This window comes from Cryptomeria japonica, chromosome 6 (assembly GCF_030272615.1).
Source record: "Cryptomeria japonica chromosome 6, Sugi_1.0, whole genome shotgun sequence".
Taxonomy (NCBI): Eukaryota; Viridiplantae; Streptophyta; class Pinopsida; order Cupressales; family Cupressaceae; genus Cryptomeria; species Cryptomeria japonica.
This window is the reverse complement of record NC_081410.1, coordinates 488,617,791-488,641,525: the sequence shown is the minus strand read 5'-3', so window position 1 is coordinate 488,641,525 and position 23,735 is coordinate 488,617,791.

The window sequence follows — 23,735 nt, the reverse complement described above, 5'->3', positions numbered from 1 at the left end:
TTAAAATGCAGTGTTTAATTAATACATGATTGTAGGATTGTTCAATGGTTTAGGTCTTGTAAGAAATTCTTCTTTTAAATTGATCATATCATATTACACAAATCTCTCACCATCTCTGCTATTGGCAATTAATCTGATAAATCTATAATAAACTTTGAATCTAAATATTTGAATATGTATATCAATGAATTTGCTGATTATACCCTACCTTTTTTCTTCAACTGGATCTTGTAATGCCCAATTTAGAGTGAAGCAATGATAATTGAAATGGCTGCCCTGACAAACACATCCTTTGGCTCAAATGCAAAAGGAAAGGAAAATGACACTATGATAGCTGACCATTCCTACATCCTATAATGATTAAACCCACAAGGAACATATGTCCACCTCCCTCCTTCATGTTCATCAGGGGATGGCCCAACAATAACTTCTCAACTTACTAGACCCCCACTCCCAACTTCTTGAGCACATAATCAATCTAGATTCTTTCACTAGAATCAGTATGGGAGGAACCACTCCATTCCTTGGCTAGAGCACTAGTAGTAGATAGATAAGATAGTTGACGATTAAACCCACAGGTTCCCTGTAGAGGCGGTATTTTGTAATGGCAGAGGTCAGTGGGACAAAGAGGCAGAATTTATGAAATGACTTGGTCTTTTTTTAATTTTTTTAAGTAATTCCTGTGGTTGTTGGAATTTCAATGAACGTGGGCACTTTTTCTAAAAAAACACAAATGGCATTGCTAATTCCTTCTCCATCAAAACCAAATGTTTCATTATCGTCGGAATTCCAACAAAAGCGAGCATTTAAAAAAAAAAAAAAAATTGAACATAATATACCTTCTCCGTCAGAAACCTCCATCAGAATTTTAGGCCAAATGTATTAGTGATGCATGAGCATTTGGTTGTTGAAAGAGAAGAAAAGGAGAACCTACAGCTAGATCTTGAACTTGCATCATCTCTAAGAAAGATCCTGTCAAAGCATAATGAAGATCTCACCAAACCACTTACTGAAGCTAATGAGAAATTGGAGAAGTTCATTAGAAGTTCTACCATGCTGGAAGAAAAAATTCAATCACAAAGGACAAAGGGTGATATCTCTAGACTTGGTTTTCACACATCTGAAAAGGGTGAATCCTCCGGTACATAGAGAAACATTCTTAAGAATAAATCTTCTCCTAAGATCAATAAGCCTACCAATAAGAAGGTCTTTAAACTTGTTTGTTTTGTTTGCCATAAACTTGGTCACACTGCAAATGTTTGTAGAGACAAACCTAACAAAAATGCTAGTTACAATACTAATGCTAGGTATGCATCCAAAAAATTTCAAAGTCATTATTTCACATGTGGAATGTATGGAAATAGATCTGTTGAGTGTAGATATGGAGAAAATAGTCTTGTACCGCACATGCATCCAAGACCAAATGGTGACCAGATGAGGAATTTTGACAACTAGGTAAACCTGAACTGGCAAAGTCCCTACGACAACTGGTTTAGTCCCTTTGAGATGGAAAAGGTAACAAATGTTATTTGCACCATCTGTAATAACTTTGGTCATGTGGTAATTAACTACAGAAGAATAATAGGATGAGTAAATGCAGGACCTTGGAGATCATCTGGTATGGCTTGTTATCACTGTAACAAACTGGGGCACTTAGCAAAATTTTGTAGATCTAGAAATAGCAAACCGGTCAATTCTTCTAAGGATCAAAAAGGAAAGCAAAAAGTTAATGTTGAAGAAACCAGAGAGGAAATGAATCGGATTTGGAAGAAGAAAAGTGATGACTCACCTGGAGAATAAATTGTTCCTTCACCCAGTGAAGAGAACCCTGCAATGGTGACTTAAGACTTTTTAATATGGCTAAGGAGAGCTTAATGATCAAATTACCTCCAGACCCCTTGATAAAAATGAGCGGTAAAAGAATTTTGAAGCATGAAATTTTGGTAACTTTTTGTCAATATGTTATCAACTGGTTTTCTCCTTGAGAGGTGAAAATAGGGTTTGTAACCCTAACAAACAATCATTTAATGGAGTAGGTAAAAAGGATAAAAGAGAGTTTTTACTTTGTCATTTTTACCCTAATGCATTCGAGAAAGAAATTGGAGCACTTGCTGAGCTAAGAAAGATTATTTGTTGTCAATTGTTAAATTGCTTTGTGATTTATGTAATCAAGTTGAATTGAAGGTTACAGAAAGTCGAACTAGTGTGCACTTGGGCATTTTAACTAGTAAATAGGGCAACGTGCGTGAAACAAGGTATTTCTTTGAACATTCTACTTTGAATCTTGTTCATCTGGAATGGCATCAACTTCAAAGACTATAGAGAGGTTAATGATTACTTCTGAGCCTATCGAAGTTGTAGAGGTAGAACAGATTGTATCATATAATACATTGTCACAAGTTTTGAGTGGAGTTTTTGTCAAAGGTGATTTGTATAGTTATATTGACTACAAGATAGAGGATCTAGGGTCACTTTATATTTATACTCAGTTGAAATCACTTTGTGATGAGAAAATAAAGATTGAAACAAAGTATGCTAGGGTTTTCAAAAAGGGTTTTCATAATGTCGCTTACTTTCTTGAAGATTTCAAGGATGAACCTATCAGAATCATTTTGAGTAGATTTCATGGAGAGAACATGTATTTAGAAAGAACTCACACAATAACTAAGGAAGCCATTCAGGTTGTAACTGGTTATTTCTCAATTGGTGAAGTACCTGTTCTAAGATGAATTTCAAAAGACACGATATTCTCTTTAACCGGTTCTACTTCTAATGGGCGTGCCTTTTCTATTAACAATATTAAAGGCCTTGTAGTGAAACTAGTAGCAATGGTGATATGCTATCGAGTATTTTACTCTAGTAGAGTTAATAATGTTCCATCTACAACAGTTCATACAGCTCACAGAATGATTGTTGATAATGCAAATTTTGACCTCTATGAAGCTATCAGAAGGCAATTATTTCAAAATTTGCAATCTATTAAAAATGACAATAGTCAAAAGCTCAAATATGGTCAGCTATTAGCTGGGTTATTCTTTTATTTTCATAACTTTCTACCAAGAATTGGAGACATTGAATGGTCAAAAGACCTACCAGTCACTACACAGTTCAAGAATAGCATTAAGGCTATAAAGAATACTTTCCCTATAGCTATCAATAAGTATTTTAATGAATTTCATAAAAAGATGAGCATGAGAATGAGATTACCAGAAGATGTGGTAAGGAACTTTGCAAAATACATAGTCTTTACTATTACCACTGACTTTTGCTTGATGCAAGAAATTGAGCGTAGAGAAGAAGAAATGGAAGACAAGAGTCATGAGGTGAACTATGATCTACTGGTTGGTTATGCTAATAACCTATTAGCATCACCTAAAGACAAAAAGAAGGCAAAATTGGACATTGTGGCAGTCCAAGTTGCACCAGCAAAAACTAGTACTACTCCTATTACTAATGTGAAAGGAAAGAAAAAGAAAACTGACTCACCTCCAATGATAAAAACTACAAAGGTGACTCAGAGTGTCCTAACCAAAAAGGAACCAACACCTAAAGTATATACAAAGAAGGAGAATGCACCAAAGAAGAGAAATTAAAAAATTATTCTCCAACTAGAATCTGAAGGTTCAGATGCTGAAGAAGAACCTAAGAAGATAAAGGCTAGTAGTAGAGTAGCAAAATCAGTTAAGGAAATGCCAAAGGCAACTGTGCCTATTGATATAACATCTTACAAGCCTAAAACTCATTTTGAAAGAATAATGAAGACACTAGGGAGGAATAGGTTTGACAATGTCAGAGAGCATTTTGATTCCTTCATTGAAAATGTGAAAGAGTAAGTCATTCAATAGGTAATCACTCATTTGTGTCATTATAGTAGATATACACATGAACTGGAAAAGGATATCTCATATTATTTTTACACTATTCTTTTAGATAAATGGGAGGAAGCTATAAAATTAGAAAAAGAAATCATTGATGAGATATTTGTACAATATTTTTCTGAACTTTCTAAAGATGATATTAGTGCTTTAGTCACTCGATACAAATCTCAGTTTGTGTTCAAAGCAAGAAGACTGAAGTTACTCAGTGGAAAGAAGGAAATTATTGAAACTGAAATGCATCTAATAGCCTGTGAAATCAAAAGGATGGAAGAACTCATCCATTCCTCTATGAATGAGGATAATGCTAAAGATGTTGTTAATCAACCGGAAATGGATGAAGAAGATATTGTTCAAGCTGATGAGCTCTATCCTATCAAGAAGAAGGATGACTCCATTATTCATGTTGATGTTGATGTTTAGGACACAGTTGATCTATCCGGAGACAAAACTACACCAGATATGGAGCCTCCTGCAATTACTAATGTACAAGTTACCTTAGTTGAGCAACCGACAACTCAACTAAAAGTGGACAATCCACTAGAAACAGAACAACTAGAAAAATCCCAATCTCCACCGGTCATTGAAGATACTCTGAAGGAGTCTACTGAAAAGGTTGTCACTCAGTCCTTTGAAAAGGAAATGGAGAAGAATCAAGAGAACGAAATCATTAAGGTTGTATCCTTTGAACCAGCAAAGCAAAAACAACTTGATGAAGATGATGATGATTCTTTAAGTATTTGAGGACCTATTGATATGACCAACATGAGTGCATCAGAAATGATGAAGATTACAAGTGTCATGCAATCTAGAGTGCATAAGAAGGGACTGAAAGAGAAAAGGGTTGAAGCTAAACAATTCAAATTGTAGTAGATATTTTATCTGGTCTGCTACCGAAAACATCTATTGCACATCTACCTACACCTATTAGAAAACTTGGTCAGTTAGTTGCACATGCATCTGATCAAATCAAGTCACTAGAAGATGTTGTTCAACTCTATGCTGAAAAGAGTCACAAGAAGAAGTATGGAGAAAAACTAGCAAAGGATATTGATAGTGGAAAAATGGCTCTTTCGCACTATAAAAATTTGTTGAGAAATGCGATTGAAATGAGAGGAAAGTATCTTGCTTCCACCTCTAATGTTTCTTTCATTTATTCTGACATTTCAAAAAGGCATACAGAAATAGAGAAAGAGATAGAAAGGATATGCAAGGCATATGTCCCACTTCAAGATTCTATATTTGCCTTTAGCAAATCTGTAGATGATTTTCATAATAGGCTAGCTATCTATGATAATGACAAGGGAAAGAGACTCTAGTCTCTCAAGGAACTCAAGAGTCTACTCAAATCACAAGTAGACATACTTTAGAGAGCCTACTCAAATGTAGAAGCTATCCTTGCAACTCCAGAAACCTGCACACTGGACTCAATGGAAGATTTCCATTCACAGCTAATATCTCCATTTGAGTATACTGAGAATGTGTTGGAGTCATGGATGAATGGTTTGTCACAATTGAAGAAGAGATACAATGTTATTTTCATGAGAATTGCTTATGCCTAAACTTTGATTCAAGTTTTTCAGTTATTATTGTATATGCTAACACACTTTGATACAAATTTTCTATATATATATATATATAGATATATATATTTCTTTTTTAATTTGGCATTATTGTCAAAGGGGGAGTAGAAATATGTATGTGTGTTTCTAAAAATTTTCTATAATGTATGCATTAAGGGGGAGTATGAGTATATGTGTAAATTTGTTGTGTATGCACACTTAGCGGTTTTACTGTAAAATTTTCTAAGTGTTGACATCAATGCCAAAGGGGGAGATTGTTGGCTTGATGATGCTTGTAATATATTCATCATATGTTGTCATTGATGAAACACATACGCACACACACACACATGTCTATATTGTCTACTAGTGTAACTTCAATCATTTACACTGTCAATCAGTATACTTACTGATTAATCTCTAACCGGTACTTTGTGATAACTGGTATGTGCATAAGAGACAACTTGTAATTATACTAAGTTGAAACCAAGATGAAGATCAAGATGGAGATCAAGCGGAGATCATGATAGGTGATTCAAGGACAACAGTTCATATGTTTTACTCACACTGGTATTTGATTGTTCCAACCAGTATTCGGTAATTTTGTAATGAGTTACCACAAATTGTGATGAGTTACTAGCATTGACTGCTTGGGACTATTTTTGTGATGAGTTATGATCACTTGTCTAGATACACTGCACCTAGGAAATTGTGTTATGATTTCTTAAGGCCAACATGAAATCATAAGGTCTATATATTGACATCGCAATGAATTATTTGATATAAGTGAAAGTGTTATGTTATGTGCGAAGGTAAAAAAGAGTTAAGTTGTAGAGTATGTAGAAGAGAAGTGTTGAAAATGTTTAGAAGGATCTAATCAAGCAAGTATTGTGCTACTCAGAACAAATCAAACCAATCCTATTGTTTTCTAACAATTACTACAGAATCAAATCCCCTAACTAGGTAAGCTCTAACAAGCTTCAATGTATAAATCCTCTAATAGGGTGATCCATTAGTTTGGATTTAGAAATCCTCCACCGAGGTTACTCCTAATAGGGTACTACCTTTAACAATGTATAAGCTTCTAATGAAGATTTGGGATCTCTAACAAGATTCGCTCCTAGCATTTGTAGACCTTAAATGGTTAGTTATCTATTACTGTAGATAGTTAACTTGTGAGTTCCATCTCACCGTATTTTTTACCTATTTAGGTTTTCCATGTATAAACACTTGTGTTATGGTGGATGCTTTACTTTTTGTGGATGCTTTACTTTTTGTGGATGATGTTTAAAAGCTTTGTTAAGTTCATCTAGCAGTTAGTGTTTGAATGAGTTTTAATTTTGGTGTCACTGATTCACCCCCCCCCCCCCTCTCAGTTCTTTTGAAGTCTATCAAGTGGAACTATGTACAAGGATAGAGAGTTAAGGAGGGAAAAAGTATGATAACCTCCTAAGAAAGGATAAAGGCTAAAGTCAAGGCACAATTCATGCCCATTGACTATGAAGTGCATATGTATAGAAATTTTAAGAACCTTAGACAGAGAGACCTTGATGTGAATGCATATATAGAGGAGTTTCATAAATTTAGTCTTAGATCAATGAGACAAGAAGAGAAGTTAGAGAAAATGGGTAGGTACTTGAATGGCCTATAGATGAACATCCAAGATGAGATCAACATCTTGGCACCGGAGTCAGTGAAAAAGTGTTTTCAATTGGCCCTAAGGGCAGAAGAGAAACTAAAGAGAAGAAGTGAGCAGAGTAATAGAGGTAAAGGAGGGAGAAGTCTTAGAGGCAGAGGAATTTTTGGAGGAAGAAGTCGTAATCAAAGGTCTAGTGGTGAGTCTAGCCAAGGAGAGCAAGTTGTGGAATCAAGTAGAAAAGGAGGCCACCATGGTAGAAACCATAATGGAAGAGGTGGGACAAATGGATAAAGGAGAGGATCCAAGTTCTTTAGTATGAGATTCTATAATTGCAATTAGATGGGGCACCTGACCTAGAAGTGTCCAAAGAAGGCCTCAACTTGTCATGGTGGTGAGAGGAGAACCACTTTGACTCAAGAAGATGCAAGGAGTGTGACATCTTCTGTAGTGAATTTGACATCATAAATGGGAGAGAACCTGATGATCAATAGGACACTGCTCAAGGAACTAGTGAAGACTGAGCCACCCCAATGAAAGGCTTTGTTTAGAGTCAACTGCAAGATTCAGGGTAAGGTTTGTAAAGTTATTATAGATTCAAGGTCTAGTGATAACATTGTATCTTTGGAAGTAGTAAACAAGTTGAACTTAAAAAGAATACCCCATAGTTGTCCATATAGGGTCATTTGGTTGAATAAAGGACAACACATACCCATCAATGAACAATCAGGGTAGAATTCAGTATTGGGGGGTATAAGGATAAAATTTTGTGTGACATCCTTCCAATGGATGCTTGCCATCTTTTACTTGGAAAACAATGGCAGTTTGACAGAAAGTCTCATCATGATGGAGAAAAGAATGCTTACTCCTTCCAAAAGGATGGTGTGACCTTTAGGATACAATCAATGGTAGAAGGAGATCCACAACATGTAGGATCTAGTGTGATGATGGTAGGAGAAAAATAATTCCTTGATACACTAAAGGAGGAAGGTGGACTAGGTTTTTCTTTGTTTGTGAAGCCAAATGAAGAAAGGAAGAAGGGTGTGAGTGAGGTAGGACCTAAGGAGGGTAGGGAATTGCTAGACCGGTACAAAGGAGTGGTTGCAGAAGACATACCAAATTCCCTACCACCTATCAGAGATATTAGTCATCAGATTGACCTCATACTAGGAGCAGTACTCCTAACAAGGCAACATATAAAATGACCCCACAATAGAATGAAGAGATAGCTAGGCAAATTCAAGAAATCCTAGATAAAGGGTTGGTAAGAAAGAGCCTTAGCCCACGTGCAGTACCTATTGTTTTAGCCCTAAAGAAGGATGAGAAATGGTAGCTTTGTACTAATTCTAGGGATATCAATAGGATAACCATTACATATAGGTTTCCTATTCCAAGGATAGAGGACCCAATGGATTATTTATAGGGAGCCACCTTTTTCTCTAAAATTAACCTCAAGAGTGGGTACCATCAGATAAGGATAACGGAGGGGGATGAATGGAAGACTGCATTTAAAACAAATAAAGGGTTGTATGAGTGGCTTGGGATTCCTTTTGGTCTTTAAAATTCCCCTAGCACCTTTATGACACTAATGAATGAAGTGTTTTTGGGGGATTTTATAGGGAAATTTCTGGTAGTCTACCTTGTTGACATATTGGTGTTAAGTAAGAGTAAGGAGGAGCACTTGTAACACTTGGAGATAGTCTTGAAGTGGCTGCAGGAGCAAAATTTGATAATAAATTTAGAAAAGTGTGACTTCATGAAGCAGGAGTTGGTGTACTTAGGCTTTGTCATCTCTAAGGGTGATTTGAAGATGTATTCTTTCAAGGTAGAGGCTATTCTGAACTCTCTACACCTAAGACAACCAGAGAGGTAAGAAGTTTTCATGGTTCGATAACATTTTATAGGAAATTCATTATAAATTATAGTGATATTTGTGCACCTATGTTAGAAACCATCAAGGGTGGTGGTAAGGTAAACTTTGTGTGGACCAAAGAAGCAGATAAGAGTTTTGAGTGTTTAAAATAGAATTTTGCCAAGTACCCAATCCTAGTATTGTCTGATTTCAATAAGGTCTTCACCATTGAATGTGATCCAAGTGGTTTGGCTATAAGTGGCCTTTTTCAATGAAAAACTAAATGAAGCAAAGAGGAAGTATTCCTCATATGATTCAGAGTTGTATACCATAGTATAGGCTCTGAAAAAGTGGAGGCATTACTTGCTTCCTAAGGAGTTTATTGTGTATACTTACAATCATGCTCTTACTTTTTTGAATGGATAGGAGAAGCTCAGACATAGGCATATGACATGGGTTGAAAGTCTTCAAGCATACACCATCATCATCAAGCACAATAAGGGGTAGCTAATTAGGTTGCAGATGCTCTAAGTAGGAGGGTGTTGATAGTGAAAGAAGTGCAGATGTAGAGTATGGGTTTTGAAGCACTGAAAGGATTGTATGAAGAGGACCAAGATCTCAAGGAAATATATAAGGTATGCTATGAGTTTGCAAATTCTTTTCATGGAGAATTTTTTTACTATACCTTGAGGGATGGTCTTTTGTTCAAAGGGTGTCAGTTGTGTATTCCTAGGTGTTCAATGAGGGATAATGTATTAAAGGAGAAACATAGTGGTAGTTTAGGAGGTCACTTTGGGCTAAATAAGACTTTGGACCTAGTCAAAAGATTTTACTTTTGGCCAAAGATGCAGACTAATATCAGAAAAATTGTGGAGAGATGTACTATGTGTCAGAGAGAAAAGGGGGTCTCAACCAATGTAGGGCTGTACCAACCTTTTCCTATACCAAGTAGACCATGGGAGAGTTTGAGTATGGAATTTGTGATGGGATTACCCAAGATAAAGATAGGTCATGATAGCGTGTTTGTTGTGGTAGATAGGTTTAGTAAGATGGCTCACTTTATTCATTGTAAAACCACAAATGATGCTAGCTATATTGCAGGATTGTTTTTCAGAGAGATTGTTAGAATCCATGGGTTACCCTTGAGTATCATATTTGACCGGGACAACAAGTTTGTAGGGCATTTTTGGAGAACCTTGTGGAAAAGGTTGGGTACAATTTTTATTTTAGCTCATCCTATCACCCTCAGACCGATGGCCAAACTACAGTTGTGAATAGGTCATTGGATAATCCTTTTGAGATAGTGTATGGTAGTCATCCAAGAGTATTTTTTTGAATTAAGAGATGTCCAGGGGTTGGACAAAAGGACTGGACATGCTAATGAATTTGCAGAGGCTATGAAAGAGGTGCACCAACAAGTCAGAGATACCTTACAACATAAAAGTCAAAAGGTTAAAGAAAGAGTGGATCAGAGAAGGAGAGATGTACACTACCAAGTGGGTGACATGGTCATGGTTCATCTTAGCAAGGATAGGTTGCCCAAGGGAAGCCATAGCATGTTGATGATGAGAAGGATTGGACCTTGTTAAATTTTGGATAAATATGGTCCTAATGCCTACAAAATTGAACTTCGTGATGATGTTTCTATTTCACCTATATTTAATGTGTCTGATCTAACATTGTATAGGAGTCCAATTATAAGCAAATGTGCAGGTGAATCTGTTCAAGAAAGTGAAGAATGGGTAAAGAACTTACCACCTAAGGAACCACCTAAGATGGAATGCATTTTGAATAGCAAAAAAGCCAAGAAAACAAGGAAAAAGACTTATTTTGAGAAATTAGTTAAATGGAAGGACCTTCTTGACTCAGAAGTTACCTGGATGCTGGAGGAAGAAATCAAAAAGTAGGGTAGTGATTTGTAGTAGTTGGTCTCTAAGAGGACTTGAGACAAATTTCACCCAGGGAGTATGGTACATGAGCACCTACCTATGAAGGCATGAACAAGGAACAAGAGGATTTTATATTATCTAGAATAAATGTAATAAGACCCGATGGGTCCTTTTTTTAATTTAATGTCCCACGAGTGTGACAAGTTTGTACATGTTTGCGTCAAATTGTCATCTAGGGTCTTGTAGAGCAAATTGAGTCAATAAGGGTCACAATGGTCTAAATTGGGGGATCAAGTGATGAAAAGTCTATTTGAGTGATTTTTGATGTTTTAGAATCAAATGTAATTATTTTTGGGGACTACGATAGTATAGAGTCTAAGTGGGTTGAATTATGCAAAAGTTGTCATATTGTCAATTTGTTGTCATGAAAATTTTGCACTTTTTGTACTTCATGACAATTTGACACTTTTTGCATAGTTAGTCAGTTTGAAAAATAGTTGGAGGAGGTTTTGGTCTTTTGGGAAACACTTTTAAAGGCCCCAAACACCAAAGGATGTATGTTGGTCAATTTGGAAAGAAATTGAAGCATCAAGAACTATTGGAAACTCAGAAAACCCATCTAATTTTTGTTGATTGCATACTAATGGTGGATTGGTAAGAATGCTCATAGATTAGATCCTATAACTAGATTGTGTTACATTTGTTTTGTATTCAATGTGACATTCTGAAGTGATCCTTGCCCCATTATACAAGAAAATCTCTATCAGGTAGCCTCAAACCCCTAGGGTTTGACTGCAATAATGGGTTTTGGCCTATCAATCCTTGAGTGAACACTCTACCATTATAGGAGATGAAAGCCCACCATATAATATTTCAGTACCAAAATCAATTAACTGGATACAACAAGGTGAAAAGGATGGAGAACTAACCCTAGGTGTGGCATCTCTATGTGATAGACCAATTTGATGAGTGCAGTGTACGCAAATTGAGTGATAGAGCACTGGAAAAGGGTTTGAATGTGGTAGAAGAGTACTTTAGAGGTTTACATAACATTTCATGGTCATTGAGATCACCCATTAGGAGAACAAAACTAGTTGGTGGAAGGAGTTCAGTCAAATAGGTCTAATAGCCCTATTAGGTCTATTAGTGTAATAGCAGTTGGGATATCTGCAAGTTGGTCCTGTTGGTTCCCAAAAATGGATGGTAGGTTTACACTGCTTGTAGGGTAGAGACCAAGGTGATTTCCTCCAAATATCTATGGAGATCCACCTCCAACTATCAATATCTGTTAGGCTTGGACCAACAATAACAAGGACAAAGGGTCTTCCTACACTTTAGGCTCTACAAAACGAAGGAGGGTGATCCCTTCAGTAAGAAATTTCCTATTCTCCATAAGGATATTCAAGAAACTTTCTAAAAAACAAAGAAGATTATCTCATAAATAAAACTCAAGAGAAAGGGAGAATGCTCAAGGATGGCAAATCCTTCAATGATCCTCAACATTAGCCTAGAGTATGAGAAATAGTGAGACTATTTTCAGAAAATACATAAATCTTAGCAAATGATTGTTCTGATTATTTATAAGATTCATTTAGAGAGATCATGAAGAAGATAAAATAAAAAAACTAACAACCTAATGAGATTTGCTAGCTAAGACCATTGCCTTATTCATTTGGGCTACAAAGTCAATGAAAAAGTTGCGAAAAATCTAATAAAATTTCATCTAATAGCTTGTCTTGCCTGAGATAAAAATGCCTTACAATATTACTCTGCTTATGGTCCTTTATGTGAACTACTTATCAAATCCTATGCCAAGCCTTATTTTCTCTGTATTCTTTTTTAAGCATTTTTAACTAACCCATTGTATCAAAGCATTGAATAAAAGAGTACATACATCATAACAATGCAATTAACAAAAGAAACCCTTGATCCCATTTGCTTAAAAGTAGATAAAATCACACATAGGAGAGTAAAGATTCAGAAACTATATTTGTGTTAGTATTATGAGCTATCTTTTATTAGATGATAGCTAACAAAATCAAATACAGAGTGACCCATTTGAAAATGGGAAACTGCAATTATTTTATTACAATTTTTCTCTACAAAATATCATTACAGACGCAGTTATTTTCTATGACTCTCTACAACTACTTTGGACCTAACCCTGTAGAAAAGATCTATTTACAGAGATCTTTCTCAAAAAAATTTGGACCCTAAATAATGGCCTTGAATTCCTTTTTATAGAAAACAAGGGAGTGACAAGCTTCAGGCCATTAGACACTTGTCAATAGAACCAAGCCTTAAAGGCTATACACAATTATTGTTACAAATCATTCAAATGTCTTTGTGTCAGCACATGTCAATCATTATTCACGAACCAAAAATTGGTAGAAGAAAAACCATTTGAGTCATGTCATTATCTCCTTGACACCTTCAGATGGTGTGTGAGATGTTGCATTTTTGTCCCATAGAGAATTTTCCTTCCTTAAAAAAGGGAAACAACATCCCAGAAAGATGTGAAGTCACCCCTCAAGCTAGAGGGGGAGCTCAACCTTCATGCCCAGGATCAGAGGTAAAGGGAGGTGAAGTTAGGGGGGAAACATAACATGCTGGGGAGTGGTTGCAACTTCCATGCAGCTACATGGATAGATTGCTACCACTCCCTACCCAGGCATGTCCCTTTTTTGTTTCTCTATAGGCTCTATTTGAGAACCCTCTACCACCCAAAGACTGACATGACATAGAGGCTGCACCATGCATGACTTTTCTTTGAAAGAAAGATATTTTATGCCTCCTTTGGAAATCCTCCCCACTTTCACATCCCCTATGGAAATAGAAATTCTCACACATAAAAGAAAGGCTCCATGCAGTATCATAGAGTATATTACAACTCCATCTATATGCATGCTCAAACATCATTTATTCTGCAGAGAGAAAAACTGCAACTAGAAAATGAAAGGACATCATACTCTTCTACCAATTTGATCACCACCTTGTTGTATTTATAGCTGAAACATACTTCATCAAGTAGTGGTTTCTCTTGAAACATCATCACTCGAGTGTTTTCAATTTGCTCTGCCAGTTATAGACACTAGAACTCATGCATGTCACATCTACTGCATTCTTCTGTCAAATTTCTTCTCATGCGAATGATTTTATTCTGATCTTATTCCTCTTTTTTTAGTACAATCTCCTACTTCAGGATTTTTGTCGACAAACAAATCTCTGAATTCATTAGAGAACCCATGATTCATCACACCTAAATTGGAAGTTTATCCAAATCCTTTCACATCTCTGAGCTATCATCTTTGAGTGTCAAATAAATCCTGGATCGACAAGTCTGAATCACAGAATCCTAACTGGATAACGCCATATCCTCCTTTGATCAAGCTCCATCAGCAACCTCCCTGCATGTCCTCCTGATTAGACAGGGACACATGGCATCATCTCATGATACTGAGGTCCTTAACCACCTCGCAAATTCCATTGTGAGAATACGATAGCCATCTGATCTGTTCGATTTTTACCATTGTGCATACTGTCTGCCAACTCCTTTAGAACTTAAAAGTCGAGCACCTTTTACCTCAGGATAAAACATCCTCCTTCACACTAAGCACATGCAAATTGATGACACTGTTAGTAGACCGAACTTTACCACCCGCTAACTGGTATTACAAAGCTTTCGACTAGTTGCACTGCTAAGCTTGTCAGTTTCGCTGATAACACACGACATCCTCTCATGATACCATGGTCATTAAAATCCTCACATCTTTGATCATGGGGGAGCACTTTCCATTAGATCTATCCATTCTTTACCAGGTGGTCAGGCTACTTAGAAATTGCTAGACTTAGGAAAAATAAGTGTGGGCTTAACTATTTTAAAAGGGGATCGATCATAGGGAAGTTATGCACTTGAATTAGGAAATTTCATCTCATGAACCGGTTGACAAATTTTTACTTAGGGAAAAAATGTCCCCATTTATGGAAAGGGTACCCATGGTTTAAGTGGGAAAAAGTAACAACAAAATATATCATTTCTAGGGCTTTCTTCATAAAAATATAAGAATTTTTTATAACTCCTAAACCCTAAGCCTTGAATTATTCTCAGAGGATATCAGTAACAACCTGAAAATCAATGTTTTGGGCTACAATTTAAAATTTTATGCAATCAATTTTTAGGGCTATCAGTGGCTCTAGTTTGGGATGCTCATTTCTTAGGAATGAAACGAGAAACCAAAATCTCTAGGTGAAGTAGACCAAAAGCAGGGAAAACCAAGAAAAAATTACCTGGATAGGGTAACTTCAACAAAAGAAACTAAACTAACAAAGAAAACCTAACTAATGCTCATGGATAACAACTACTTTAAGAAAAGTAGAACCTCAAAATTGTCCATCACCAGGCAATTAAGAGGGAATTTATTCATAACTCCACTGGGCATAGAGTCAAAGAGAACCACTCTATCCCAATTCACTTGTGGCCTGTAGGATCAGACCAAGTGTGATGTTCCAAAGCCATCTACCAATGTCAAATTTTTCTTTCCCCTGTCATAAACATGATTTTATTTTGAAACCACCAAATATAATCTAATAGCATAAGTGGAAAACCATTGTTCAAATTTGCTGGCTAGTCCTATCTGTCCACTATTCTTAACTTTATCATTGCAATTACTATTGAAAAATTGAAAACTGTGCAATGACATAGTACATTCACAATCTTGTTACATATAGGCTATATATTTAATATAGCACACACCTTGACTACAACCAATATGCTTTTTTGTAAATACATCATCTTGTTGGAAAAGGAAAATCTAATATTCTGGCATATAATTGAAAATACATGCCTCATTTGCATTATCAACTTGCCTACTAAAATGAGGAGTCTCCAAAGAATCCTCCTTCTTACTGATCATTTCCAACAAGCTATCATCAAGGGGAAGGAAAGGATCATAGATGACCTCTTCATATGTTTCATTTCCTTTCTTTGTTTCCAATATAATGTCAACAATGTCAACAATAGGGGAAGACTATTCAAATTTACTCACCTCTGAATTAGATATTTCACCTTCATCTTCAAAATAGTCCATTTCAGAAGTTGATGCAATAATCTCCATATTCTCATTTGCTTCTTCATATAAAGGGTTAAGAATAACATGAAGACCCTTCTCAAAAATATTGTAACAAAGAGCCAATTCATCTTAATCTGAATCTTCATCAAATAATGCATTGATATTTTCACTAAAATTATTTCTGATCTCATCTTCAGGTTTATCAAGAAACCAGGATTTAGAATCTGAACTGGAACAACACCCAATAATACAATCCTCACAAATTGTTTCACCAAAAATTGATGGTATCTCGTCATTTGAATTTTTATTATCACATTCCTACAAATCTACAACCACTTCAGACACAAAAACTTTCCAATTCTTCATATTCATTGTCATATCTATCTGAAACGCAAGACTACAAATCAATCTCCGGTTAGGTATTCTCCTTGGAAAAATCATTGTTGTTCTCCTTTAATAAAATAATTGACACCATATCTGTCTCTTCATTTAATATGTCAGACATTCTCTCATTAGCCTCTTCTTCATCAATGTGAGGAATGACCACTATCTGGGACAAGTCCTCTTCACTCACATTCTTGCTCATATCATAGTCAATAACAAGGCTAATGTAATCAATAGGAATATACAAGTCTTGACATGGTCCTTTTGTTTCAAATTCATGCTTTGCTTTCAGCCCTATCATCTTAGGATAATATACCTATGCAGATAGGTATCCCCTAGGGATCCCATATTTCAAATTGTTTTCAATCTCCATTGTTTTCCTATAAGCCTGATGTAAGGTTTTAGGATCCTTATCTCTTAACAAATAACTCTCTTCCTCTTCAAATGCAACTAAATAAACAACTAGGCATACTACATCATTTGGTTTGTAACTGCTAGGAATGTTATCCAATGCCCTAGCAAACCTAAGATTAAAACAAGTACTAACTCATCTTCTTCTTTTTTAATGTCCATGAATATTTTCATAACAGAGCTTGGATCAATTCTTTCACCAAATTGTTCCATAAATGCCACCTTCAACTTATCCCATGATGAGATAGAACATACTGGCATGTAGGAGAACCAATCTCTGCCATTTTCCCTCAAAGACTGAACAAATAACTTCATGAAAACATATTCTTGATTTATTTCAAAATCTTCCATTAATTCAACGAACTCCTGTAAATGTAGTCGTGTTGATTATAACTTCTTCCCATTAAATCCTGGTAATTGTTCCCTAACCCCTATAGGAAAAGGATCTGGGAAACCTTGGATACCATCAAAATTTAATGGTTTATATCTTTCTTTAAATAAAGCTCTATGATGACTTGACATAGATTGCACATTTGTTCTTGATATTTCATAAGGAAATGCAGACATATGATACATCTTTTCATTCATTCCCTTATCTCTTTCTCCTTCTCTTACACTATTTCATTATGATGCTCAAAACATACTCTATCTAATCTTATACAGAAAAGATGAAAACCGAATCACAGGAGCATGTGAAATAATCACTACCATTCCCTTCCTTAGTGCTTCTTTCTATTGGCATTATGTGAACCTTATGTGAACCGGTATGAGGATATGATGACATTTTATGTTGTCATTGATGTCAATATGTTGAAGAAGAGAGAACCGGTATATGTGCCAAAGTAAAGCGGTGTGTTGGTTTAAGGTGAACGACATGTGGTTATGGGAACTGACACATGGAAGCTTTGTATGACTACCGGTTGGTAGTCTCAACTTCAGGGTTTTTGGTTGAAGTGCCTCAAGTCTCTGTGACTCAATCGGTGACTTTATGTGATGAGTTAGTATTGTAACAAAGAGCAGATCATGTTGCCACGACAACCTTGTGTGCATAAAGGATCTTGCATGAAGGAGATTGTCCCTATCTACCTCGAGAATGTGCCAAGTCTGTAAACGGTGATAATGCATGATGGGTTATCAACTGCCATGAAATCAGTGGAAAATGAATGATGGAAAACATCTTGAGATTGGTTCAAGACTATTGCATTTAATGCAATATGCTCAATGGTCAAGATTGAACCATTTGAATTGCTCAACCTAACAAGTTTAGGGTGTAGGGTTTATGCTATCGACTTATCTGTTTCCTATAAGGTCGATGTTGTGTTTCTTTCTGAGGTTGTTGGCAAAAGTTGTGTGTGAGTATCCAAGTGAAGAGATACATGATTCTTGCAAGACCAAAAGAGAGAAGTGATACCTGCAGAGTGTAAGTACAGAAGGTGAAGAGGAGCTAAAGAGGATTTGCATTGGCATTGAGTGTTGTTACTAGATCATTGTAATACCTATTGATCTCTAAAAACTTCAACAATTGGGAAATCCCTTAACAGGTAGCTTTAACTGGCTTACTATAAATCCTTTAACAGGGTGACTCAAAACCATTGAGTTCTTGAAATCCTCTAACAAGGTAACCTTTAATAGGGTTTAACCCTTAACTGGGTATTCTAGCCATCCCTTAACCGAGTGATCCCTAACAGGATCGATTCCTAATAGAACCTATTGTATCAGTGTTTAACCAAACAAGGCTCCTAATAGAACGGACTTTTAAAGAGTTCAAAAATAGCTTGTGGGTATTCATCCCCACCGTGGTTTTTCCACATGAAAAATCTGTGTGTCATGTGTGGTGTTATTCATGTGATGGTTTAAGTGATTTGTGTCTGAAGGTAAATCATGTTAATCTAGCTGTTTATATATCTTTGATGATAGATTACCTGTTCATGCACTAAGGTGAAATGGAAATGAAGTATTAGATTGTATGAAAAGATAAGTGTCAACAAGTTTATGCTTGTCTCAGTTATTCTGGGTTTTGCTGGTTGTACTCTATTTAAGACCCGTGTTATTGTGTCTGTCAAAGCATAGTGTCTGCTGACAAACCAGTTTAGGATTGTGTTTTTACCTATACTGATTCACCCCCCCTCTTAGTACCAATTTGGTACTATCCATTCATCATTGAGTTATCAATTGGTATCAGAGCATCCTCTAGGTCCTCTGTGTTATAAGCTTAACCACTTGAGGAAAAGATCCCAGTCTAATGATGAAGAGGGAAGGTCCAAAGTTCAATAGAGATAATTTTAGTATATGGAAAGACAAAATGAAGATATACATCAAAAGCATGGGTGCTCAACACTGCAGCTATGTTGAGAATGCTTATTTTGCCCCTACCGGTACTCTCACCAATGACCAAAAGAGAGAGATGCAGGAGAATGGGCAAGTCATGGAAGCCCTAATTGGTAGTTTATCTGGCATTGAGTTTATTGATGTCCAAGATAAAGTAAATCCCAAAGAAGTATGGCATACTCTTGAAAATGTCTATGGCGGTGATGAGCATGTAAAACAAGCTAAGGAAGAAACCCTTAGAGGGAAGTTTGAAGACATGCAGATGGTTGAAGGTGAGACTATTTCAACAATATGGAATAAGAATCAAAATTGTTGTTAGAGATATCAAGAGTGCAGGTGGTAAATTGGAAGATTCCACCATGGTAAGCAAAGTCCTAAGATCCTTATTACTAGTCTATGCAATAAGGGTTGCTGCTATTCAAGAGTTGAGATCAATAGACAAGACTAAGGTATCCCTAGACTCCATCATTACAAAGTTGACAACCTATGAGCTAAATAGTTTTGATGGCAGTGTTCAAAAGATTGAATCAACTTTTAAAGCTTCTACTGTACCATCCAGAAAAGGAAAAGAAACTAGCACTAGTGGTGAACTGAGATAGAGCAAAGAAATGGATGATGAGGAGATTCTGATGGAATTTGAAGCTCTTCCTGATAGGAAACTTCCTAAAGGAACTGGTAAATATAGAGGTAAGCTCCCTTTAAAATGCTTTTCTTGTAACCGTATAGGACATATTGTTGTAAACTATCCTAATGGTGACAACAAGGACAAACCAAAAAGGTTCAAGAAATTCAAAGGAGGAAACCAGAGAAACTATTTTGTGGTAGTTGATGAAGGTGTCACAGATGAGGAGTCAGAAGATGAAGAAAATGAAGATATTGTGTTTGTTTCTTTTAAGGAAGATGTGTCAGACAAGAAGGCTCTTGTCTCCCACTTTGATAATTCCTATGAATGGATTATTGATAGTGTTTGTTCTCACCATATGACTAGTGACCAGAGCAAGTTTCTATCCTTGGAAGAGTATGATGGTGGTGTGGTTCACTTTGGTAATGATGCACCATGTATGGTCAAAGGCAAAGGGTCCATCTCTTTGAATGGAAAGAGTAGTGCTGACAATGTGTATTGGGTTGATGGTCTAAGACACAACCTTGTGAGTATTTCCCAGTTGAATGATAGTGGTCTCACACTAAAATTCAAGAATGGAGTGTGCAGAATCAAAGGAAAGAATGGTGAATTGGTGGCTACCGGCATGCAGACCAATGGTAACCTATTTCAGCTGAATGCAAATATAAGTACATATCTAATGGCTAAATTTGATGATAGCTGGATATGGCATAGGAGACTCTGCCATGTAAACTTTGATAACATTGTGAAGGCCAGTAAGATCAAGGCAGTTAGAGGGTTGTTGGTGCTGAGCAAACTAGAAAATACCTTGTGCAGAGAGTGTCAACTAGGGAAAATGTCTTCCTCAACCTTTAAAGGTAAACCTTTCACTACTGACAATTTGCTTGATCTTGTGCATACTAATTTGTGTGGTCTTATGAAAACTACAAGTGTGTAGGGTGATAGGTACTTCATGATTCTCACTAATGACTTCTCAAGAATGATGTGGGTCACATTCTTGAAAGATAAGTCTAAAGCTTTTGTAAAGTTCAAAGCTTTTAGAGCATTAGTGGAGAAGGAAAGTGGTAAAAGGATCAAGTGCCTGAGAACTAATCAAGGAGGGGAATTCACTTCCAGTGAATTCAACAAGTATTGTGAAGAACATGGCATCAAGAGGCAACTGTCTGCCCCTCGGACTCCATAGCAGAATGGCCTAGCAGAGAGGAATAATTGGACTGTGGTTGAAGCAGCTAGAACTATGTTGATTCAAGGAAAGGTAGCTCACACCTTTTGGAGAGAAGCGGTGAGCACTGAAGTCTACACAATGAACCGGGTACTCATTAAAAAATGTAAGGATAAAACTCCTTATGAGTATTTGACCAATAAGACACCTGTGGTTAGCTACTTTAGAGTATTTGGTAGCAAATGTTACATCAAGAGGAGCAAACACTAGAGAAAATTTGATGCGAAATGTGATGAGGGAATATTCCTAGGGTATTCCACCAAGAGCAAAGCTATCAAGTATTTCAATAATAGGACTCAGAGAATTATGGAAAGCATCAATGTAAGAGTTGATGAAACCTCTGAGAAAACTGAGGAAACCAGCAGTAAGCAAGTGGTAAATGAACCGGTTGTAACCTTCTGGGAACCAGTTGCCAATCAACCAAGTACTAGTAATAGTGTTCCTACACAGATAGATGTAGATGCTAATACTGATGGAGATGAGGATGAAGAAGAGAAGCAAGAGGAATCTATCAAGACCATTCCTTGGTATGTGAAGCTAAATCATGATCCTAAGCAGATCATAGGAGATAAGGATGCAGGAATCCTTACAAGAAGAAAGGTCAGAGAAAACTCATGTATGGTCTCTGAATTTGAGCCTAAATCATTCAAAGAGGCGCATAAAGATGAAGATTGGCTCAAGGCAATGGAAGAGGAACTTGAACAGATAGAGAGAAATGGTACATGGTCTTTGGTACCTAGACTAGAGCATAAAAATATCATTGGTACCAAATGGGTTTTTAGAAATAAGTTGAGTGAGGATGGCACAGTGATTAGAAACAAAGCCAGACTGGTATGTAAAGGATATGCTCAAGAAGGAGAAGACTATGGAGAAACCTTTTCTCTTGTAGCCAGATTGGAAGGAGTTCATATGCTTCTTGCATATGTAGCTTTTAAAGGATTCAAAGTATATCAAATGGATATAAAATCTACATTCCTAAATGGTGTACATGAAGAGGAGGTGTATTTGGAGCAACCAGATGGGTTTTCTCTATCTGAAGACAGTGACATGGTGTGTAGGCTACATAACGCCTTACATGGTCTAAAGCAGGCACCTAGAGCATGGTATGAATGCTTGCACTCCCATCTTGTGAAGATTGGATTTGAGAGAACAAGTGAAGATAGCAATATCTACTTGAAGTCTGAAGGAGATCAGATCCTGATCTATGAGGTATTTTTTGATGACATTATCTTTGGTGGAGATGACAAGTTGAGTCATGAGTTTGCAGATGAGATGAAGAAAGAGTTTGAGATGTCACTCATAGGGGAGATTAAGTTCTTCATTGGACTGCAGATTCAGTAGATGAAATATGGAATCTTTATCACTCAATCCAAGTATGTCAAAGAGGTGTTAAAGATCTTTGGCATGGAAGATAGCAAACCAGTTGGTACACCGATGGTGACCGGTTGTAAACTATCCAAGGAGGATGACTCAACATTGGTTGATGAGAAGGAATACCGATCAATGATTGGTAAGTTGCATTATGTAGTGCATAGCAGACTAGATATTGCACATGCAGTTGGCATTACTACAAGGCTCTAGAAAAGTTCAAGAGAATCCCACTTGGTTGCAGTCAAGTGGATTCTTAGGTATCTAAAGGGAACTATTGATTATGGATTGTGGTATCCATATAGCAAGGATTTCAACCTGAAAGTATTCACAAATGTTGATTGGGCAGGTAATGTGGACAACTGGAAGATCACAACTAGTGGTGCATTCTTTCCCGATGGTAGACTAGTCTCATGGATGAGTAAGAAGCAGAGTATGTTGCAGCTTTCATGAATTGCACTCAGACAATTTGGATGAAGCATGTATTAAATGGCTTCAAAGTTCCTATATCTGAACCGGCAAGTATATTTTGTGACAATACTAGTGAAATTAAAATTTCCAAGAATCCGGTTTTACATTCTACAACCAAGCATTTTGAGCATAAGTATCATTTCTTGAGGAAAAAAGTTCAGAATAAAGAGATTGCACTGGAACATGTTTCCAGTAGGGAGCAATTAGCAGACATATTCACCAAGCCTCTCCCAAAGGCTACATTTATGTACTTAAGAGGTGAATTAGGGGTGTTTCCCCTTCAGGAGGTGAACTAAAAGTAGATGCCCCACATCAGTCAGGTATTACATAGTCAAACTTGGAATAGGGAAGATTGATGTGTTGAAGGATGCTACTCCTCAGGGGGAGCAGTATAATGGAACAAGGAAGCTTGTGCCTCCACTTTGGCATTGTTGTCAAAGGGGGAGAAGAAGTGAAGCACAGAGAAGATATCTACAGAAAGTGTGGGAGAAGATGTGAAGAGGAAGTGAAGCAGAGAGATATCTTTGTATATTGCCATCAATGCCAAAGGGGGAGATTGTTGGCATTATGTGAGCAATTATGTGAACCTTATGTGAACTGGTATGAGGAAATGATGAAATTGTATGTTGTCATTGATGTCAATATGCTGAAGAAGAGAGAACTGGTATGCTACCAAGAACTAGTATATGTGAGAACCGGTATATGTGCCAATGTGAAGTGGTGTGTTGGTTTAAGGTGAACCAGCATGTGGTTATGGGAACCAACACATGGAAGCTTTGCATGATTACCGGTTGGTAGTCTCAACTTCAGGGTTTCTGGTTGAAGTGCCTCAAGCCTGTGTGACTCAATTAGTGACTTTGTGTGATGAGTTAGCATTGTAATGAAGAATAGATTGTGTTGCCATGACAACCTTGTGTACGTGAAGGATCTTGCATGAAGGGGATTGTCCCTATCTACCTCGGGAATATGCAAAGTCTATAAACAGTGATAACATGTGATGGGTTATCAGCCGCCATGAAATCGGTGGAAAATGAATGATGAAGAAC